The sequence below is a fragment of the Planococcus citri genome, chromosome 4 (assembly GCF_950023065.1).
Source record: "Planococcus citri chromosome 4, ihPlaCitr1.1, whole genome shotgun sequence".
Classification (NCBI taxonomy): domain Eukaryota; kingdom Metazoa; phylum Arthropoda; class Insecta; order Hemiptera; family Pseudococcidae; genus Planococcus; species Planococcus citri.
Window position 1 is genome coordinate 46,194,575 of NC_088680.1, and position 15,322 is coordinate 46,209,896.

General features: G+C 32.8%; 1 protein-coding gene across 4 annotated transcripts in view; it reads left to right on the plus strand.

Annotated features, from left to right (window-relative positions):
* Window positions 1-15,322, plus strand: part of LOC135843516 (homeobox protein Hox-A7-like) — a 203,269-nt gene that overhangs the window by 90,538 nt on the left and 97,409 nt on the right. The window contains exon 1 of one of the 4 annotated variants that reach the window (XR_010558332.1): window positions 8,083-8,763. The exons of the other annotated variants lie outside the window; for them this stretch is intronic. The gene's annotated coding sequence lies outside the window, so the exon portion shown is untranslated. Of the gene's footprint in view, window positions 1-8,082; window positions 8,764-15,322 lie in introns of those variants that run through there. 4 annotated transcript variants of the gene reach the window in all.

Sequence of the window (15,322 nt, forward strand, 5' to 3'; positions counted from 1 at the left end):
GGTCGTTGGCTAGTTACAAACGCGCGAGTATTAGAGCGAACAAGTACATGCATCCTTTTCCTATAGGTGTACTCGTATAGTTGTTATAGAATTAGAAGAGCAACAAAGTATCATATACGAAAGTTAGGTACTCGCAAATGAATGGTTTTATGTATTCCGACATTTTACTTTTGCAGTTGAAACCTAGGATTATCAATGCCAAACTAGCGTATATATTTCTACTTATAGGTCTATCTAATTAAGTAACGAAACGTCTCAAATGTACAGAATTTCTGGTCAGTGGGAAAATACCTTCTCAGTCTAAAGGAATAAGAATTCGTGTATTGTCCTTGGAATCCATTTTCTGGTTCACATAATCACTTATATTTGTCCGTGAACAAATATCAAATATCCGAAAATGTCGTAAATTTAAATTTCATCACACGCGAACTTTCGATACGGTCGTAGAATAGGTTTGAATTTTTAATTGCCAAATATACGAGTAGATGAGGCGAAGCTCGCGACGCACAAGGGTAGTAGAAAAATTCCCATCGGATACGGAACGTCGGTACGCGTTTTACGTGTCATTTTGTATTAGTGTTTAATTCGGGGCAAATGCGCAACAACGAGGTAAATTTAAAATGAATTAAGTTTAATCGCCATTGCCATTAAGCACAGTTTTGATGAATTTTTAAACGAAATCGATACTATTCGGGGTATTTGGGAAAAAAGTACGCGGATATATAGGGACGAAAATATAAAGCATAAGCACGTATTGTATTGCATAAATTAGACGGCGATAAATAATACAATTACGAAGACAAGTTTGAATTTCGAATTGGCGATTGGGTTGTCGATTTTCGACGAAATTATTTCAAAATAGAAGTTATATGTACAATCTATTACTGTGTGTGCCCATCATTGGATAAATTACGTTAAACGGCGACCTTCTGAATGGTCAACGATTAATCAGCACGTATTGAAAGAGCCTGATGATCGGTTATTTTGCAGTTATTACTCGTATAGTATGGATAACTACAGCCTGTCAGTTCAATTCTGCGACCAAAAAACAATTTTTTTTTTGAATGTGGCGTAGAATATTGATTAGAAGAGAAAACTAATTTTAGGAATGTTGAAATGTATAAGTACCTATATAAGGCTTGGCAGTAATAATTACCGCAAATTTACCTTTTCGACCCAAAAATCTTATTTTTTTGGATAAGCAGAGGTAGGTATCTAATCTAAAGGTGGACATATTTTTCTAATGACAAAAATGTAGGAAAAATTGAGGTGAAAATATTATTTAAAATGTGAGAAAGATGACAGAATACCTACTACACTGCCAGAATTTAAAACGCACTTTAATAAATAAATAATGAAAGGGCAAAAATTTTATAAAATTTATGAAAAATTTTCTATACCAACAAGGCGTTTGTGCAAAATATGCTATTTTTATTTTATTGAAAAATTTTATGTTTTCTGCCATAAATTATCATTATCGATCTAATCATAAGCGTGTGACTATTATCTGAAAGCCCACAATGTTATAATCGTTTCGTTTTCTGGCGCAATCGCCATGCTTTTGAAACGATAAAATGAGACAAGAATATGTTTCAATCGAATGAGTGACATTCAGCAGTTTAGGCAAATACCACAATAATGGTTTAAAATATAAGTAAGATTGGTTAAACATTTTGAAAATTAATGAAATACGAGTAGTAATAAAAATGATTAAAAATTATGAGCATACGACAATTCCAGCAATAGGTAGCAATATTTGAGAATTTTGGGAGGGAGAGGAATGGTATTTTTTGAAATTTTTGTCGAAAGAGCGATTTTTAAAAAATTAATTGTTAGTGAAAAAGTGAGGCTTTTTGGCGTTTTTTGGCGAAACAAGCGAGATTTTTCTATACTTAATAAATTAGGAAATAGAAAAAAATGAATTTGAAATTTTTTTGAAAAAACAACTTTTTGTCAGTTTTTGAAACAACTAGAATTTTTTACAATTTTTAAAAAAGAAGCAAGGCTAGCAATTTTTTGGTAAAACGTGAAACTTTAATATACTTTTTTGAAATTTTTACCGAAAAAGCTACAGTTTTTGAAATTTTTTGGTAAATACGAGTAAAAAAAATGAAACTTTTAATAATTGTTGGCGATTTTTGGCAAAAATGCGAGACTTTTGAACAATTAAAAAAAAATACATCAGTTTATTTTTATTTGTAAAGGCAATCATCCAACATAAAAAAACTACTCTCCCCTGGAAAAATCTAGGCCACCTGAACAGAAAAGAAGAAATCCTGATTACCAGACTAAGAATTGGCCACACAAAAATTACTCATAACCACTTATACCAAAAAGAACCAAAACCCTCATGCCAATTTTGCAGAAACGAACCCATATCCATCCAACACATACTTTTCAACTGTCCCCAACTAAAACAAAACAGACTTACACTACAGATAAAAGAAAACCCACCTACTATCCCTGACGATCCCTCAGAAATACAAAAATTCATCTCCCTAGTAGAAAACATCGGCCTCACAAACCAAATCTAGCCCCCCCCTTACGGGTGTAATAATCTTGTAATTATAAACACCCCAAAAAAAAAAAAAAAAAAAAAAAAAAAAAAATCAACTTTGGGTTCCTGCAATGTTTTTAAAAAACATTTTACCCTTCGCGGCATTCTTTGTTGGCGTTAGCGATGCATAAATTTTATGCATTTGCGCTAATCGATGCATAAACTTATTTGCGCTTCCGATTTGCTTTTTTTTTTTTGGTAATTTGTGCTTGCGATGTATGTACGCCCAAATATAGGTAAAATGTACTTATTGAAATAGAAGTTGAAAGTAACAACTTTATAAAAATCATAATGAATTTTTTTTTTAATTCCATTGTATAGGAAATATATTGAGAATGAAAAATTAGCTGAATTTATTACTTACAAGGTACCTATAGGTACAGAAGAATGAATTAAATTTCATAAAAATTTCTGTCCAGGTTGATGCAAAGCACAAAAAATGTAATTGATTTGACGTGCCCCTGGGTTTGACAGTAGCATGTGGCACATATTACACAAATTAAAAACAATTAATTGAGTAAAATTATTAATGACAAAAATGTAACAAAATTGAGGTGAAAATTATTTAAAATTCTAGAAAGATAACAGAATACTTGCTTATTAAAAGTACCAATCAATATTGAAGTTGATGGGAAAGTGACGTTTATAATGAAAAATCAAATACTCAAAAGTTCATAAAATACCAGCAACATGAACAAAAATTAATAAAAAAATGATGAATAATCGATTAAGTGATATGCAGTAGTTTGGACCAATACCGCAATTCTGACCAAAAAATATAAGCAAAAATTTATTGCAATTGACGAAAATGAGCAAAATTGTCATAAAAATGGTTAAAAATTATACGTATGTATGTAAGTAATAAAAATACTATCGCAAAAATAAAATAAAATCAAGAAAAATCATCACTTTTTAAAATTAAAAAACAAATTTTCATTCAGGACTGGGTCATTTTTCTCAAAACAGGTTAGAGAGAGCTCAAAGCGGAAAAACTACTTATACTCGTACAATTTTTTTGGAAATGTCCCTCTTTGAGCGCTCATATCTCGCCTCCAAGAGCACCTTCGAAGCTGGAAATTCGTTTCAGTAACTTTCAACTCGAAGTGAAGGTCTCTGCAGAGTTTGGTCCAAATCCGTTGACCTTTTTTTTTCGCGATCCATCCTTTTTTGTGTAGGTACATTTACGGTGAGACATTCCGAATTTTCAACATAAACGTGCGTATCTACATTAAATCGCTCAAAAGAGGTCGGTTCTGTTAATTTTGATTAAAATAGGCTCAAGAAACTCACTTGAAACAATACATATAAAATGAAATATATATACCTAAATGAAAAAAAGAAGTAATGATAGCGGACTGATTAGGTACATTAGAAAAAATAATAATAAAAATTCAAACGCCACTTTACTTGTCTAATTTTGTCAAGCAATTCACTCTGAAATACAAATTTGAGGAGTTTCATTCTTTAGAGAAACATTTTCAATCTTTTTCAAGATGGGGACCCCTTTCTTTTAGGAAATATGTTCCCACAATGTTTATAGCCGGTCAGTTCAATTATGAGACTGAATACCTATGGCTTAAAATAATTAATTAGAAGAGAAAACTAATTTTAGGAATGTTGAAATGTATAATAAGGCCTCGAGGTCAGTATATTATCACCTCTGCAAGAGTATACTTATCTACCTTGTCGACCCAAAATTCAAAAATTTGTGTTTTTTTTTTGGATAGGTACCTATAGATTTTTCTTTAGGTAAATAAATGTATTCTCACTTATCACAAGGTAAGATTTCCTGTATGATTTTAAAATCAAGTCTGAAGATACATACAGTAGTTTTCCCTCCTCAGTGGACTAAAAAAAAAAGATTCAAAAGTTTGAATATAGGTAGGTATTTAATGTATTGAAAAAGTAGATAAAAGTAACTACTTTGAAAAAATCATACTAAATTTTTTTTAAAAAATCCATTGTAGGAAAAATTGAGAATGAAAAATTAGCTGAATTCATTACTTGAATAGGTACATGGAAATGAATTAAAGTATCATTGAACGACACTACTCAAGATAAAAACTCATTTTTCATTTCTAGTATAGATATGTAAATACCTACGTATTATAAGTCCATCCACATTGAAATCAAATTTCATAAAAAGTTCGTTCCAGGTTTACGTAAAGCACAGAACATGTGATTTGATTTGATGTGGCCCTGGGTTTGACAGCAGCACGTGGCACATTACATAAATTAATAACAATTTGAGTAAAATTATTGATGACAAAAATGTAACAAAATTGAGGTGAAAATCATTTAAAATGCTGGAAAGATAACAGAATACTTACTTATCAGAAGTACCAATCAAAAAAAAAAAGTGTAATTTTTGTTAAGAATAATGATTGTTGTTCTATGATGCAACTATAGGTATATACTTAGATACCTTTATGTGAACTAGTGGTGGCAGCTTAAATATTTAAGTAGTGTTCAACCCCCTCCCCCTAAAGGGTGATTTCTACACCTTTATTCAATAAAAGTTAACAAAACAGAACAGTTTATTTAAAACAAAATTTGAAACACGATAATTTGTTCTTTTGAAATCCAAATATCCATCAAATTCTTGATTTCCTTCAATAATATATAATATACCTAAATTTTCAAGTTTAAACTTATGGAAGTACATTACAGCAATAATAACTATTGTTTAACCTTTTTGAGGTAATTTTTTCGTAATTTCATAATTTTTCCAAACCCCTGACTTTAGCCCATAATGCCAGACTTTTTCAGAGTTGTGCCAGTCACTTTCCCCGCGGTGCTACTGGCAGTGGCAACACAGGCAATACGAAGGTTGCCACCCTTGATTGTGAACGTCACAAAAAATTAGGTTTATTTACGTGAAGTTTACTAAAAAATTAAATACTTAAAAATTCATGAAATACTAGCAAAATGAACAAAAACTAATAAAAAATGATGAATAATCGATTAAGTGATATGCAACAGTTTGGGCCAACACCGCAATTATGGCCTAAAAATATAAGCAAAATTCATTGAAATTGCCGAAAGTAAGCGAAAAATTGCCATAAAAATGGTTAAAAATTGTATGTGAGTTATAAAAAATACTACCGCAAAAATAAATAAAACTAAAATAAAACCAAGAAAAATCATCACTTTTTAAAATTGAAAAACAAATTTTCATTCAGGACTGGGCCATTTTTCTCAAAACAGGTAATTTGAAAATCAAGTCTCAAGATACCTACAGTAGTTTTCCTTCCTCAGTGGACTAAAAAAAAAGATTCAAAAGTTGGAATATAGGTAGGGTAAGTGCAGGTAATATGGGGTACATAAGTTCAAACTCTTCCTGAATGGAGAGAAATTGATGAAAAATGAAAATTTTTGCGACATTCGAAAGTTCAAACATTTACCCATCTGTGATAAAAATTGTGGCCACTAAAAATCATTTTTACTATTTTTAATTTTTTTTTGAAAAAAAGCTCAAAGTTCACGTTTTTGAAAAAGTGCAGGTAATATGGGGTACCAATAAAAACTACAATAAAATGACTTTTGAAAAGCCAAAAAAAATGTTCTCCAGTTTTTACATTTATGTCACGCACAAACCATGGTTTCCCATGATTTTTTTCATAATTTTTTGATTTTTCCAAAAAGTTGTTGAAAATTCACCAAAAAATGGCAGATAACATGAAGTATTTGTAAAAATTAAAATAAACGAATAAAACAAACAGGAAAAATGATTTTTATTCATCATTTTTACATTTGTTAGTGTTTTGGTTCAGAATATGTCAAAAATCTGCGAAAAAACAAGGTACCCCATATTACCAGCATGTGAAAATTTCAACGCCAAAAATGTTCTATTTTTTTTTCAATTCAGAAAAACGACTCACTGAAAAAGTAAAGTATGAAATAGATAGTAAAATCATGGCTCTTTCAGACACTCTACTTGAAATTTCAAAAAAATATGTATTTTTCGCAAAAACGTTCAAAAAACTTGACGTATCTGTTTTGGGGTTGCATGAGAAAGTCACCACCGACGAATAAAAAAGAGTACACGTGACCAATCGCCTCCGGGTCTGATCAGATCATCTTAGAATCATTTAAAAACACTCCTTAAATTTTTTCCTGTTGGATAGCACCCATAGAATACGAAAAAAGCGGGTACCCATATTACTAGCAACCCCATATTACCTGCTTTTACCCTACTTAATGTATTGAAAAAGTAGATAAAAGTTACAACTTTGAAAAAATCATACAAATTTTTTTTTTTAAATCCATTGGTAGGAAAAATTGAGAATGAAAAATTAGCTGAATTTATTACTTGAGTAAGTACAGGGAAATGAATTAAAATATCATTGAACGACACTACTCAAGATAAAAACTCATTTTTCATTTCTAGTAGATACCTACGTATTATAAGTCCATCCACATTGAAATCAAATTTCATAAAAAGTTCGTTCCAGGTTTACGTAAAGCACAAAACATGTGATTTGATTTGATGCGGCCTTGGGTTTGACAGCAGCACGTGGCACATTACATGAATTAATAACAATTTGAGTAAAATTATTAATGACAAAAATTTAACAAACTTGAGGTGAAAATTATTTAAAATGCTGGAAAGATAACAGAATACTTACTTATCAGAAGTACCAATCAAAAAAATATAATATAACTTACATACTTACGGAGTTGTAACTTACTTTAATGAAACTTAGAATAAAATTTTAAAAAATCATCGCCAGTATTTAAAATTAAAAAACAAATTTTCATTTGGGACTGGGTCATTTTTACCAAAACAGGTTGGATAGAGGCAAAAGCGAAAACACCAAGATTTTTTCGAAAATGCTCCCTCATTGAGGGCTCTTTATTATTTCGCCCCCAAGGACACCTTCGAAGCAAGCATTTTTTTTTGAGTAACTTTCAACTCAGAATGAAGGTCCCTGCAGAGTTTGGTCAAAATCCGTTGACATTTATTTTCGCGATCCACCTTCTTTTGTGTACACAAATGTACACATCGAATATGGCAAAGTCGATTATTGAGCTTTTTCGAGCTTATACGGTGAAACCTTTTGAATTTTCAACATAAACCTGCACGTCTACACTTTAGAACCGTTCTATCGTCGAGAGGTCGTTTATCAAAATCGGTCAAGAGAGGTCGGTTCTGTTCTGTTAATCTTGGTTAAAATAGGCCCAAGAAACTCGCTTAAAAAAATATGTAAAACATTGAAATCCATTCTGAATTCGAAACTCATTTTTTATTTCTGTAAATATTATAAGTACAAATATCCCCACATTAAAATCAAATTTCATAAAAAGTTCTTTCCCGGTTGACGCAAAGCACCAAAAATGTACCATAATTGATTTGACGTGCTTCTGGGCTTGGCAGCAGCACTTGCTACATTACCTACATAAATTGGCTTATCAGTTAAGTAATTGAGTGAAATTATTAATGACAAAAATGTAGCAAAATTGAAGTGAAAATTATTTAAAATGCTGAAAAGATGACAGAATACTTACTATCGGAATTGTTTATAAACGTGTCAAAGACTTGTTGTTTGGTCTCAACTAATAAAATGGAAAAATGCAGCACTTAAATGTACAATGTTTTCGAAAATTCCATCTCATTGAAGGCTCATATCTCGCTACCAGGTGCCCTTCCAAAGCTAGAAATTTTTCTGGTTTACTTTCAACTCCAAATGAAGGTCTCCGCTGAATTTGATCAAAATTGTGTACACATCGAATACGGCAAAATCGATTATTAGGCTTTTTCGAGCTTACGGTGTAACCTTTCGAATTTTCAACATAAACCTGCACATCACATCTACACTTTGGAACCTTTATATCAAGAGGTCGTTGATCAAAATCGGTCAAGAGAGCTCGGTTTTGTTAATTTTAGTTAAAAGACACCCAAGAACCTCGTTTGAAAAAATATGTAGAACATGGAAATTATCCATTCTGAATTCGAAATGAAACAGAATAAAATAAATATATTACAAAAAGAAAATTTTACATTAGAAAAAATAAATACTTGAATAAAAATTTGAAACGCCACTTCACTTGTGAAATTTTGCCAAACAATTCACTCTGACGTACAAATTTAAGGACTTATTTTTTGGAGAAATATTTTCAATCTTTTACAAGATGGGAACCCCTTTTAGGAAATATGTTTCCACAATCACGCATCACAGACACCACTATACACCAGAATTATCCAGGTAAGCACGACCTTTAGTTTCTTGTTGCTTTCTGCCTTTCTAACTAACAACCTCTTCGCAAATCGCAAAACATTAATTGACCACACCGAACCATAAAACGATTAACACATCGTACATATTTCTACGATGATAAGAAATGCGCAACATGCATCATACTGCAGCATACAAGACGTATACCATCATACACATAAGCAGCAGAAGAAATACACCCTGCCCTCATCCGCCACGTCCTTGATATAGACGTGACTTTCGGTCGAAACGCGGTCGGCTATAATAACTTTATTAAACTTTTCAAATATCGTTAATCACCGAAGGTTGAAGGTGCTCGGTTTTTTTCGCCTTTATCCGTTTCCATCAGTCATAATGTTCTGGTCGAGTTCAATTTAAGAGACTGACATTTAAAAATTGCCTGTTGTCATTAAATGCCGCCATAGTTACACAAAACTAATAGGCATAAACTAATTACTCGCTTACCGTACATTAAGTTGAACACCTATTTGCACTTTAGAAAGTCAGAAGAGCTGGGAAATTACGTCGAGCCTCGCGCAAAAATACGCGCCCGGCATTAATTGCGCTCCGCAAGTACACAATATTAAACTTTCCTTTTAATTTTTCAAAATGACTCGGCAGATATTCGGACGAAAATTTTTTCACCGCGTGTGAATTTGATTTATGGCGGATGCTGGCCAAGTGTTAATAACTTAATACATTTACCGTTATAAGCTGATGGGCGGTATCTGGAACCCTGATGGAGATTAGAAATTTAGGTTTGTGTCGAATATATACTTACGATGTTGTAGATTAAGTGGAAGTGCTCAAAAGGGATGGATTTTTGTTATTATGTACTAACAAGGGTACAGTTTGCCACTCATGACGTTTACTTCGATTGAGCTGAAATTTTGCTCACTGGAAGATCATGACGTCCACACCTTTGAACCGAATTTTGAGCTGGTGATGCTGATGTTTATTTTAAAAAATTATTGATGAAAATTGTCCATTTGTAGGCATAATTTTCTACAAGAAAAATCAAAAGACATGAATCTGAAAATCCATTTTTATGCTGGGGTGGATTTTTCGAATCGATTTCCACCATTTTTGAACCAATCTGGAGCCTCCAGTGAAAATTTATTTTTCTCCAGTAATTTCAAATTGCTCCAGAAGGCGTTCTAATCAACTTCGGAAGCTGAAAATTAAATCCTGCTAATGAGTTTGACATTCTGAATTCATTAGGGCAGGTGAGTTGCAAATCGGGGATGAAGGTTACAAGTAAGTTTTTTTTCAAGTCAACAACCTCAAATTTTGAATAAATTCCAAAATTGGGTGAAATTTTGCGGAAATTCCAAATTTCAAAAATCTGCTATCTGAAACCGTTTTAAATCGATTTTGAGGATCGAAAATGAGGCAAGTGGTTACTAAATTCTAGCTTTCTGAGTCAATTTGGAGTCATTTTGATTTTTTTGCATTTTCGGGAGAAAGGGTATTCCCAGTTAAAATAGGTGAAATGACCCTGTTCCCAGATTTGGAAAATCATGATGGATTATTGTTGGGTACCTCCAATAAAAATTTTCGAGTGGAATTTCCGCCCCCCAACCTACCCCCTTGGTTTTTGCGTGAAAAATTCTGTACTTATCCGCGAGTAATGGGGATAAAATTCTGGTACCACGTGGAATGTGTAGGGGAAGCCTGGGCCTTTCAACACAATTTTTTTCAAAAATTTTTATCATAGTGGTGGGGGTAAAATTGACAAAAGAAAACTTTGAACCGCCACAGCTCCGAATTGAAGGGTTGGGCACCAAAACTGTTTTCGCCAAAATAATGTCTTTTTGCATGTATGTACTTTCTTTCTGTCAATCCATAAAATTGAAATTTTGTCTGCAAAAGGCATATTTGCAAAAAAAAACACTAAAAAATACACGTTTTTCGCGTTTTTTTTGCAAAATTATGCGAAATATGCGAAAAATGCATAGAACAAAAAATGTTGAGCGTCAAATTTTACTCTAGAAAACGTGTTCTAAAGGTTGTCAAAACACTCATCTACTGAAGTTAGCAAGAATGGTAATCATGAGCTCTGTGTAGAGATGTGCAGTCTGAAAAGTTAAAAGAGAAAAGTACTTTTCTTTCAATGAAAAGTTGAAAAGAAAAGTTCCTACTTTATCATTTCATCACTTTTCAGTTTTCACTAAAAAAAAATCGAGTGACCAATCAATTTACTCATCAGAGATCACATGACCTCATTGATGAAGTCAAATATCAAGTTTCACTCTTAACACTCCTCCACCTTCGCAATTCAGCACCCATTTTTGGTATTTTTAACAACATTTTTTCAAAACTGGAAAACCCAAAAATGTTAGAGGCTCTAGAAAGGCTCAAAACTACCACTATTCGATTAAGTACCTAGGTGAGAAAAAATGATTTGGTTTTTTTGTGTTTTAGATAGGCCAAAAATACATCAATTCGAAGCTCTTACAGAGAGCTTTAAAATGAGGCTCACACGATTTACTTTTCACAACTTTTCACACTTTTCAATGAACTTTTCACTTTTCATTTCACTAAAATTACTTTTCTGAAAAGTGCACATCTCAAGCTCTGTGAATGAAAAAATACAAACAAAATTCAAATTGAGGTCAGAGCGATTCAGTTGCAATTCTCAAAGTCTGTTCAATAATTTAAACACGTTTCCGCAAAGTTTGGTGAAAAAAATCCTTCAAAATGAAAATATCACAAGTAAAACTTACAAAAATTTACCAAGAATGGGCAAATTACCCAAAAATTGTTCAATAATCTAACTCAAAATCAATAATTGTAGATGATACAAATTTAGATTTGAATTTCAATTTTCAAAAATTTAAACCAAATCTTTTTCAAATCCAAAAGGTACCATACACACATGTTCAACAAATCTTACCAAAATTCAAAAACTTTGAAAAAATCCCAAAATTATACTAAAAAACTCATCTAAAATTCATTCTAGATCATAGATGGGTTCAAAATCAGATTATTGTCCCAAAATCAAGAGGTACTTTACGCGATTATAGAAAAATCAGATCAATTTCTCAAGAAAGTGAATGAAAAAAAGTGATTCCAAAAATAACCAAATGATGAATTATGCAATTTATATTTTTCAATGGAAATTATAAACCATAAAAAAATTGACTAACTTGATCCAAATTTGGTTTGACAATGAGAGGGAAAAAATTTTCGACCAAAATTGACCATGAAGAGGCACAAATCGTTTGACAATTTTTGAAAAAGCTGTACTTCCGGACTATTTCGGCTAACAACAAGATTTTATTGACCATTTTGGCATAAAACAGAATTTTTTGCATAGCTGGTGAATAAAAGGTATTTTCCCACAATATTCTGTTAAAAAAAGTAAAACTTGCTGACAATTTTGACAAAAAGCAGGAGTTTTGAAAATTTTGGCTATGAAAAATTTTGGCTAAAAGCAAGTTTTGTTCATTTTTCAAAAAATATTAGAACTTTTTTGGCAATGTCAGAAGAAAATGTATTTTTCAACAATGTGACCAAAAACAGTAAAATTTGACAAAAACAAGAATTTTCTGAAAATTTTGGCATAAGCAGGAATTTTTGACAAGTTTGCAGTAGCGATTTTTCGCCCCCCATATATGTAGCGACACGACCAACGTGACAATTATCGGAAAGCGCATGTGGCATAAATACCTCATCTCAAGACTTTGCTGCAAAGACGCGGTGCGTGTGCGTGCTTAGCTCAGTAGATGAGTGTTTTGACAACCTTTAGAACACGTTTACTAGAGTAAAATTTGATGCTCAACATTTTTTAATCTATGCATTTTTCGCATATTTCGCATAATTTTGCAAAAAAACGCGAAAAACGTGTATTTTTTAGTGTTTTTTGCAAATATGCCTTTTGCAGACAAAATTTCAATTTTATGGATTGGCAGAAAGAAAGTACATACATGCAAAAAGACATATTTTGGCGAAAACAGTTTTGGTGCCCAACCCTTCAATTCGGAGCTGTGGCGGTTCAAAGTTTTCTTTTGTCAATTTTACCCCCACCACTATGATAAAAATTTTTAAAAAAAATCGTGTTGAAAGGCCCAGGCTTCCCCTACACATTCCACGTGGTACCAGAATTTTATCCACATTACTCACGGATAAGTACAGAATTTTTCACGCAAAAACCAAGGGGGTAGGTTGGGGGGCGGAAATTCCACTCGAAAATTTTTATTGGAGGTACCCAACAATAATCCATCATGATTTTCCAAATCTGGGAACAGGGCCATTTCACCTATCTTAACTAGGAATACCCTTTAATTTTTTTTAGATCCCTCAAAAATCAAAAAATACACATTCAGCCTCCAAAATTTTGACTTTCGATGTACCTACGTATTATTGCGTGCTCTTTCGATTTGCCTATCTTACTTTTGTCCAAAAATTTTCCTTCCTTACGAGATCCCTCCCTCGTCAGTATACAGCTAACGCGATAGAGGTATGAAAAAATTAATTAAAATTCGTCGGTACGAAATATACGTCTGTTTGTGGAATACGTAATCGAAAATTCAGGAATTGATAATTTTTGCACAGTATAAAAATACCGTAGAAGGAGTAAGGCGAGCAATACGGCACGCCGGCGTCATGAAAAGTTTGCCAGAATACGAATTTTCATTTCGTATATATTTTGATAATAAGTATTCAAGAGGAAAGGGCATGATAAAACTCGAGAACCCTTTTGAATTTCATATTGTTTTAACGGATAACGAGGAAAATTTAATTTCCGAATGTCTAGCTCCTCATCTCCTGTTACCCTGATGAGTATCTCATCACGTCTACGTTCATCTCATTCAAATGAATAAACAGCAAACAAAACGAAAGCTACTCCCGGACTAAAACTTGTTAACTTTTAACCCTTTGCAGATTTTCCGTGAAGTACGCCTCTCAACCGCCTCGTCACTTCGGAGCTCGTTTTTCCATTTCGAACGTCGCCGTCCCACCTACACGCCACCCCCTCGTCCTAGTGCAGTATACTTTTACACGGGCCCGGTGACGCGCAAGAGACGCGCGAAATTAAAATAACTACATTGTTAATCTTATCACGTTATAAATGAAATTAATCTAACTTTCGCCCTTGTTAAGGTTAATAATTCGGCGTGATGCGATTTTATACGTGTCGTTCGTGTGAGGTGCAGATAGATATACGTAGGTACTTCATCGTATGAGAGGTACCTATAAATTATGGGAATTTCGATTTTTAAAAAATTATCGAGTGGAAAAAATATCTACTTATTAGTGAGAAGCGATCTTAAAGTTTTGTTCAAGGCCATCTTAATGAAGATTAGAGAATGGGAAAAACAAGAAAAATCACCTTTTTTGATATTTCAAGAAAATTTTGTTATTTTGGAGCCGAAATAATTCCCCTACCCCTCATAAAAAATAACATCAACTTTTGGATTTTGAATTGAAAAAAATTACGAGTGTAAGTAGAGACTTTAAGGGTGAGTTGGTGAAATCCACACTCTCACCAAACTAGACAAGACGGGCCCGAAAGGTTAGTTTTGATGTAAAACCATACCTACCCAAGTACCCAAGGAATTTTCGAGTCGATCTTCCGACCATGACCCGAATAATATGATCGTATAGGTATCTATTCCCAAATTTCAATATGTACCTATCTTCCAACTCTGGAGGGGATAATTAATTTTTTTTTTAATTCTCACTGAACACTCCAAATTAATTTTTTTTGAATATAAAAGGTTTTCTAAAGAGGGAGGGGGGGTGGTGGTTAAAAATGTTAAAAATTTGTGGAAAAAATGGGAGGGAGACATGACTGAAATTTTTCAAAAATTTAGACTATTGACTTTAAAGTTCAGCATATATATATTTGGGGGGGGGTGGAGCAAAAATTGGTGCAACTCATGTGCAACTTTAAAAAAATTATTATATCATTGTGCTTACCGCACTGATGGAAAATTTCAAAAGAATTTTGGGCCACCCCTCTAGAGATATGACATTTGATTTTCACGTGCATAAGAAGTCGTCACCTCGAAAGCAAAGAAGAGGGGAAGTAGGGAGGGAGTCAACATTTTGACAGAAGTGTTTCAACATTTTTGTGCCTTTTGACGCTAGTTTCTAAAAATTAAAAATTTCAGAAACGTACATGTTGAAAAAATCTCCATGAGTCTACCGAGAAATCTTGATTTCCAAGTAAGAAGGCTCGCAAAAGAGGTAGGTGCAAAGAAATGAGGAAAATTGCAATGAACGAAAACTTTCAATTTCTGAGCCCGAATTTTTTCAAATAACCCATTCTCAAAAAAAAGACTTCCAGTCCTCCTAGAACCTCCTTTTCAAAATAAACCATGGGAGCCAAGGGGAGGTTTTTTCTTGAAAAGAGGGTCCAATTATTTAGAAAAGTTCTGACCAGAAAACGAAATTTTTGGAAAAAAGTTCACAAAAGTATATTTTTTTTTCAGCAATTTTTTTCAACTTTGAAGTGTTCTAAGTACACAAAGGAACCAGCAGTTTTTTAGGAGGGGAAACGTGGAACGTTTTTTCTCAAAAGGTTGGCCAGAAATCGATTTTT